Source organism: Ornithorhynchus anatinus, chromosome 2 (assembly GCF_004115215.2).
Source record: "Ornithorhynchus anatinus isolate Pmale09 chromosome 2, mOrnAna1.pri.v4, whole genome shotgun sequence".
NCBI lineage: Eukaryota > Metazoa > Chordata > Mammalia > Monotremata > Ornithorhynchidae > Ornithorhynchus > Ornithorhynchus anatinus.
The window spans coordinates 51702026-51710978 of record NC_041729.1 but is presented as its reverse complement, the minus strand read 5'-3'; positions in this window follow the sequence as shown (position 1 = coordinate 51710978).

Genomic DNA, 8953 nt, shown 5'->3' with positions numbered 1-8953 from the left:
TTATTTATATTGTCCTCCTATTCTAGAGTGTAAGATCTTTATGGGCAGGAATCATATCTACCAACTCTGTAGTCTTCTCCCAAGTGCTTTGTATGATGCTGTGCTTAGTATGATGCTGTGCACACACTAAACACACAGATACCATTGATTAGCAGGTTAGCATTGATTAGGAGAATTAGCAGGCACATTTCCTGTCCATAACAAAGTTCTACTTATCACAAAATCAATCGAAGATATTTATTGAGCACTTACTATACTATGCGCTTGGGAGTAGAGTGGAATTAACACACACGTTCCCTGCCAAAATTGATAGGTTTTGTCATCTTTAACGTACACAGGCATTTTTCCATCTCAGACTGAGATCATATTTTAAAATTTTAATTTGATTTGATGGGGTAAAAATGTAAGTTGTAGAAGTATATTAGCGCCAATAGAATTAGCTTCATGATTCAGAGAGTACTGTTCCCGAGAAAGCATTTACAATATTTGCTTATTTTGTTTGCCATCGTCATACATTTCCTACTAAGAATGTTCTTATCCAGTGTTTACTGTTTGCTGAATCTAATAAAAGCATAAATTATTGCATAGCAGTGTGGTTTACCTCTGAGAAGGAAATTACAGCTCACAGACTGAGAAAAACCATCTAGTGTGGAATTTAGATGCCATTTTTAGGACCTGCAGGGGCAGAACAATCTTCATTCTTGAGAATTGGTTACTTTGAAGCTGATAAACTTGTCAAAGTTGCTGTTATCCAGCAGCACTTGAAGGAAATAATAGCTCCCGTACAGGGGGATTTATAGAGGCATTGGATTAGGACATTTTTCCTGTGCTGACTGGTTGAGAAAAGACAGCAGTAGTGTTGATCCAACCGAGACCTCTTTCAGAGTGGTTTTTGTGAGGCGAAAAAGGCAGGTGGTGTTTTCATCATCACCCACCCTTTCTCAGCTCCGGCATTCAGTCCAGCTCCCGGGATTTAGTTTGGAGGGTCAGAACATTTCCTTGAACTGCTTCACCTCCAGGAATATGAGGAATCCTTCTAAAGAACTACTGTATCCCAGTAGATACAGGGTAATCAGTTGTCCCACGTGAGGCTCACAGTCTTAATCCCCATTTTACAGATGAGGCAACTGAGGCCCAGAGAAGTGACGTGACTTGCCCACATTCATACAGCTGCCAAGTGACAGAGCTGGGATCCGAACCCATGACCTCTGACTCCTAAGCCCATGCTCTTTCCACTGAGCCACGCTGCTTCCCTTGTATAATTTACTTATATTTATATAAATAAATGCATAATGGATATAAATATCTCGATGATTATAGTTTTTTCTGCAAAGAGAGATCTTTGAGCTATCAACTTTTAGAAGCAGGGTGAAGGATCATGAAGGCTCAGATTTTTGGATGATGATGATCTAGGAGAGTAGAGGAAAGGGAAGTGGGAGAAGAAGCAGGCTCTGAGTAGTTGTTCAGTGGGGGCAAGGTTAAGGAGGTTCTTTAAAAATTCCCCCAGCCCTCCCTTCTAGTAGTCCTTTCTTAACCTAGGGGTTTGCCCTCCTTCTCTTTATTGTTGATGTTCTTTGTGCAATTCCTAAGGCTTTTTCAAATTTGCCGTGAGAAGAGGGACCAGTTCTCCATTCTGGTGCATTCCTTTCAAGGAAAATAAGATGTTTCCTGATGAAAAGGATCCAGGATTTAAAAATAATCTGCATGTTTTGGGGGATTATTTCTATCAATCGATCAATCTTACTGAGCTCTTACTGTGTGCAGAGCACTGCACTTAAGTGCTTGGGAGAGTACAGTATGACAGTACAATAGACACATGCCTTGCCCACAGTGAGCTTTCTGAAGGATGTGATGATATTGCTGAATCAGACATAGAAAGGCTTCTTGGTAACTCAGAATTAGACAGCTTTATAAGAAAACTTTGGGGTTAGAATACCATAATCATGGAAACAGCTGTTTTTTTGTATTTTTATGAAAACCTGCACACAAGAATTCCAAGGATTGAAAATTCCGCATAAAGTGTTCCATAAACAGGTATGGAAATCCTCATCTTAAAAATCTGGAATGGAATTGAGCACATTGTACTAATAACTGTGAACTGTCTGATTCACGGTTGAGACACTGCCTTGCGGCAAGGAAATTAAAGTACCATTGTGTACTAAGTGAAGTGTGGACGCTAATAATCTGTGGATGAATTCAAATTTGAGGAAACTTTCCAAATTCTGGTTGTGAGTCGTCTCAGTGCTGTTATTCAACCATGTGTTGGTTCGTGTGTGTCGAGTACGATTTTGCTAGTTCACTGCTCTGAGTGACCATGTGGCCTAATGTCTTTATAGCTTAGTAGCAGTCTTTGCTGCTATAACACATGTTTACATTATGCAATCCGGCCATAATACGATAAAAATATTAGGCTATGTCCTTCTCACTGAATGAATCTCTGCTGAGTCCAGCAAAATCTCCAAGTTGGTGCAAGATTTGATGTAATAAGATGGGGTTATGGCATCAGTCGAGGTGTGCTGCTTCTGTACTGAACTTTCTCCAGTGTTCACATAGCAAGCAGTCAAATACCATTGATTGCTTAATTATATTTCCCTGTTACTCAGCTTCTGCCTCAACCCTACCATGTTGTATAGTACTTTGTGTTGCTTTGTGGTTTGGCAACTTTTCAGTATTAAGTAAAATAAAATCAGATTGGGCAGCATGGGGATAAAGCAGTCTTCTAATAGCAGACATCACAGTAGTATAGGAATTTGTATTGAAAACTGACAGTCATGGGAGGTAGTGTGGCTTAATAGAGAGAGCATGAGTCTGGGAGATTTAGTTCTAATCCTAGCTCAGACAATCCCTGCTGTGGGACTACAGTCCCATCACCTAGTCTCTCTGTGCCTCCGGGTCCTTGTCTACAAATTTGGAATAAGGCACCTCATCCCATGCCTCTTAGACTGACAGTTCTATACAGAACAATACTTAGTAGCGTGCCTGGTACGTAGTAAACACTTAACAAATTCCGTGAAATAAAGGGGCTTTTTCTGATCTGATTATCTTTTATCTACTCCATTTCTTAGTCTAGTGTTTAGTGCACAGTAGGCATACCATAAATATCTAAAGGTGATGTCTTTGTGCCGTTTATTCCCCAACATAATAATTCCAGTTGACTCGATGGTTACTATTACAAATTTCTCCAGATTGGTGTTTGACACCTAAGTGCTTAATATATACCATAAATAACAATCTAAAAACATGAGGGTATTCAAGAATGCCACTACTATGATTTATCAGAAATGACCCTGAAAGCATGAGTCTGGGAGATTTAGTTCTAATCCTGGCTCAGACAGTCCCTGCTGTGGGACTGTATTCCCATCACCTAGTCTCTCTGTGCCTCCGGGACCTTGTCTACAAATTTGGAATAAGGCACCTGCATCCCATGCCTCTTAGACTGACAGTTCTATACAGAACATTACTTAGTAGCGTGCCTGGTACATAGTAAACACTTCACAAATTCTGTGAAATAATGGGGCTTTTTCTGACCTGATTATCTTTTATCTACTCCAATTCTTAGGCTAGTGTTTAGTGCACGGTAGGCATAATGTAAATATCTAAATTATTATTAAGGTGATGTCTTTGAGCCACTTATCCCCCAACGCAATAATTCCAGTGGACTCAATGGTCACTATTACAAATTTTTCCAGAATGGTGTTTGACACCTAAGTGCTTAATATATACCATAAATAACAATCTAAAAACATGAGGGTATTCAAGAATGCCACTACTATGGTTTATCAGAAATGACCCTGCCTAGAGCTGGAGGATGAAAAGCAGTTGGGGGGCAATCAAAGACCCTTCCCCTAGGCCTTTTATGAAGCGGGGCCCCAGCTAGATCTATGAGGATGAGAGAAGCATGAACAGAATTCTGACTATTTAAGAAGGAGGGAAGGGCACTCACTTTGAAATCAGGGGCGACTAGCACGGCTTACTAAGAAGTGTGACCTAGTGGTTAAAGCATGGACCTGGGAGTCAGAAGATCTGAATTCTAATCCCCGCTCCACCACTTGTTTGCTGTGTGACCTTGGGCAAGTCACTTAACTTCTAGTTACCTCACCTGTAAAATGGGGATTAACACTGAGTCCCATGTGGGACGTGGAATGTGCCCAACCTGATTAGCTTGTATCTACCCCAGTGCTTAGTACAGTTCCTGGCACATAGTAAGTGCTTAACAAATGCAATTAAAGAAAAGAACACCAAACCTTGTCTACAGCACAGGGCTGTGATCTCAGGAGAGTCAGCTCAGGCCCTGGGATGGTGGCTATTTGAGAATAATCCTCCCTCCTGCTAAGTCCTGGGTACAGTGCTCTGCGTACAGTAAATCATCTGCATATACTATTGCTTGACAGATTGAAGAGGAAAAGGCAAGTCAAGCTACTTGCGACTTCACTTCATGGGAAACTGGGCTCCTGAGAGAGGAAGCTGTGGCTGCTGGTGGTCCAAAAGCCTTGGTGATTTTATTGATTGTAAGCTTGTTGTGGGTAGGGAATGTGTCTGTTTATTGTTGTATCATACTCTTCCAAGCACTTAGTACAGTGCTCTGCACATGGTGAGCACCCAAACACAATTAAATGAATGAACGGCTTCCTCTTCCAAAAGCCCTCCCAACATTGTGCCCGCAAAGTCTCACAACTAATGGGTCTCAGCAGTGGCCCTGGGTAATTCCCAACCTTTGCTCCAGGGGGGAAATCATGATTGAGAAGAGGCTGTGGGGACTGGAGGGGAGATATGAGAAGAAAGAAATGGGAATTCAAAGGAAGAATATAGGGTTTGTCACCAGGGTCCGGTGCCGGATAGTTGACTAAGGCAGTAATATGTTAGGGGCAGCCACAGGAGACCTTCTAAACATGGTGGCCACCTGGTCTTTCTCAAAGATAGTGGCTGGGTGGTTTCTCTCAGAGAGCTGCTCCACCACCCTGCTCAAAAATGGTGGAGGGATGGAAGTAGTCCATTAGTGGACTGTAAATTGCGGCCTTAGAACCAGGTTAAGGGTGCTTGGTCTTAGGGCGACAGCAGAGAAATGTTGCATATGAAGTCAAAGAGTACGGCTTGGGAATCAGCGGTCATGGGTTCGAATCTCAGCTCTGCCACTTGTCAGCTGTGTGACTGTGGGCCAGTCACTTAACTTCTCTGTACCTCAGTTACCTCATTTGTAAAATGGGGATGGAGACTGTGAGCCTCATGTTGGACAACCTCACTCCCTTGTCTCTTCCCCAGTGCTTAGAACAGTGCTATGTACATAGTAAGCACTTAACAAATACCAGCATTGTTATTATGTTCATTCATTCATTCATTCAATAATATTTATTGAGCACTTTCTATGTGCAGAGCACTGTGCTAAGCACTTGGAATGGACAAATTGGCAACAGATATTATGTTGCCTATGTGTGCCATCTACAATCAGATGTAACCAGTAGCTCTGGTCACCTCCAGCTGGGCCATGGCTACTGTGTCCCACCAGGGGAATTGGGGTGGAGCTATGGCAAAATACAGTTGGTAGACAGATTCCCTGCCCACAGGGAGCTTACAGTCTAGAGGATGAGCATTCCAAACCTTTAACTATTTCGTAGATCTTATCAGTTAAATAATGACTTTTTAAAATGCTAGGAACTTGAGGTTCAAAGTGGTGAATGCATGTTTGATCCATCTTTCAAGAGAAACTGAAGAGTGAGAAATTGGAAATTATGCCAGAAGGGGGAGAAGAAAATAGAACAACAGTGAGTGATGAGAGAAATTTATTTTGAATGTTTAGCTTACAAATAATGAGCTGCAGTAGGCACACATCACCTTACATGAGGGATTAGAGTATATTTGCTTTCAGGCTTTGCAGTTGTTTTTTTAAAATATGATGCTTAATTTACAATAAAAGGCTACTCAAACTTGAAATTGTTAAATACAAGGATCAAGTGTGCTTATTGGAGATGAAAGCACTTATACTTCTGGCCAGGTGTCACTTTGAAGCCTTTGGGTTGGGGATTGGATATAATCCAGAAGCCCTTTGAGATTGAGGCTGATTTTTGATGGATTTAATTTCATGATTTAGTATTAATTTTAAGATGCTGTGTCTACCTTTTCTTGAGGCACAAGTCTCAATATTGCCCTCTCCACTGAACTCAACTCCCTTGTCCACCTAACTTTCTGCCAGTCTCATACTATTAGCGGCCCTGGGTCGCCTCCAGAGTATGTTTGCTCACTCTTCAGCTTGAACTGTGGAATGTTCCTGGTAGAAATCCAAATATCAGGCTGACCTTGTCCATCTTAGGGTCATCCCCACCTGCTTTAATTTTGCCCTCTCCTCCACTGGGCAATTATTCTTCTCCATCCTTATTGATCCCAAACCAGTTTCAGATTTTTAACTTCCTCCTCAAACTCCCTGTTCCCTCCTGCCCCAATCTCTTGCCCCTAATGTTCTTGCCGTGCACTTCATCAGTAAAATTGAAACCATCAGGTGTGATCTTCCTAAAAATCTTCCTGTTCTTCTCCTTATGCCCCATCTTAGACTCTTCCATCCTTCCCAGCAGTATCTCAAGGGAAGATCTGTCACCTCCTCTCAAAATCTGCTCCAACCCTATGCCTTCACACCTTGAACACAATCTTCAACACTTCACTTCTCAATGGCACCTTCCCCACTGCTTTCAAATATTCCCATTTCTCCCCTATCCCCCCAAATCCTCCTTGACCCCTCATCACTTCCATTCATCACTCTATCTTCCTCCTACCATTCCTCTCCAAATTCCCTGAGTGAGCTGTGCACATTCACTGCTTCCATGTCTTCTCTAATCATCTCCTAGACTCTCTGCAAAGTAGTTTCTACCCCCTTCACTGCCCTCCCTAAGGCCACTAAGGTCTTGCCAAATCCAATGGCCTCTATTCCATCCTAATCCTCCTTTACCGTTCAGCTGCCTTTGACACTGTGGACCACCCCTTTATCCTGGAAACAGAATCCAAAATTCACTCATTTATTCATTCAATCATTCAATTGTATTTATTAAATGTTTACTGTGTGCAAAGCACTGTGCTAAGTGCTTGGACAACAGTCATACTCCTCGCACACAACGAGCTCACGTTCTTGAGTTCTCTTCCTATCTCTCTTGCTTCTCCTTCTAGGTTTTTTGACAAGGAGGCAATCTCCTCTCTGCCTCCCACCCTCTCACTTTGGGAGTTCCTCAAGGCTCAGTTCTCACTCATCTACACCCACTCACTTGGAGAACACATTCACTCTCGTGCCTTCAACTACCATCTCTTTGTGGATAATTCCCCAACCTACGTGTGAGCCCCATGTGGGACAGGGACAGTGTCTAACCTGATTAAGTTGTATCTACCCCAGTGCTTAGAACAGTGCTTGACACTTATTACAGTCGTCTGCACACCGTAAATACTTAATAGATACCACTGATCGATTGATTGTTTTTGAGTCACCGTCAGGTTTAGCTTGTTTGAGATGCAGCCTCTCCCAGTGCATTATTCTGGTTTGATGTATCTACCCATGATTTATATTAATGTTTGTCTCCCCTTTTAGACTGTAAGCTCCCTGTGGCCAGGGAACATGTCTATTAAGTTTATTATATTGTACTCTCCCAAGAGATTGGTACTGTGCTCTGCATACAGTATATACTCTGCATAAATATGATTTATTGATTTGATTCTTGTGGCTGGGTATACCGTTCATCATCAGTGTAATCAAAACTAAGCAGAAGAAGAAAAAACATCAAGACGTTTCTATTATCGACCTATCCTGGCCATATTGGAAACAGCTGCTAAGTTTTTAAATGAAGGGGTTTTCAGGAATCCTAAGTGCAGAATATGGAATCTATTCACTTAATGTTTTTCAAGTGGTTTTATAAAACATCCCCTTCGAGTGTGCTGTAGACTCTTAGTGTTGTTGCTCAAAAGCCTCAAAATTGGTTTCGCTGCTATTTGAAACACTAATAAGTACCTTGCCAAATGTGAGAAATTTCTTTTGCCATTTAAAAACTAGAAAGGTTCCTCCAAAATGTTTACAAATCACTTTACAGTGCAGCTCATTTTTCCACACCAACCACCTTGGAAAAACACAAGTAACTTGAGGATACAGACTAAGTGCTAGTACAGTGCTCTGCACATAGTAAGTGCTCAAGAAATATGATTGAATGAATAATCAATCATTGGTAGTTAATGAGCTCTGTGTACAGAACACTTTACTGAGTGTTTGGGAAAGTACACTACAAATACTTGATTCTATTTATCTTGCCGATGTTGTCTGGTTTTGTTTTGTTCTGTTTTGCTTTGCTGTTTGTCTCCCCCACTTAGACTGTGAGCCCGTCATTGGGTAGGGATTGTTTCTGTCTGTTGCTGAATTATACATTCCAAGCACTTGTACAGTGCTCTGCACATAGTAAGCACTCAAGAAATACTATTGAAATACTGTTTTTCATTTTTTATGATAATTGTTAAGTGCTTACTGTGTGCCAGGCACCATGCTAAGCACTGGGGTAGACACAAGCTAATTAGGTTGGACACAGTCCATATCCCACATGAGGTTCAGAGTATTAATTCCCCTTTTACAGATGAGGTAACTTAGCCACAGAGAAGTGAAATGAGTTGCCCAAGATCACACAGTAGACAAGTGGGGGAGCTGAGATTAGAACCCAGGTCCTTCTGACTCCCAGGCCTGTGCTTTCTTGTTGTATCCCTTCTGTAGGTCTCAGGGCAGAGCTGGGATGTTGTGTTTTAATGTCACACAACAAAATATTATCCTCTTCTGCCCAGTTATATTCAGAACACTATCCTCTTAGGGCATGGTAAATGGGTACGGCCCAGAGAGGGGTGTTGTGAGTCTAAGAGAGGGTCAGGGAAAAAGAGGGTGGGGGAAATCCCTCGTTAGCAACACCCTTCCAGACATTGCTGCTACCAACTCTCATCTGGGAGTTGT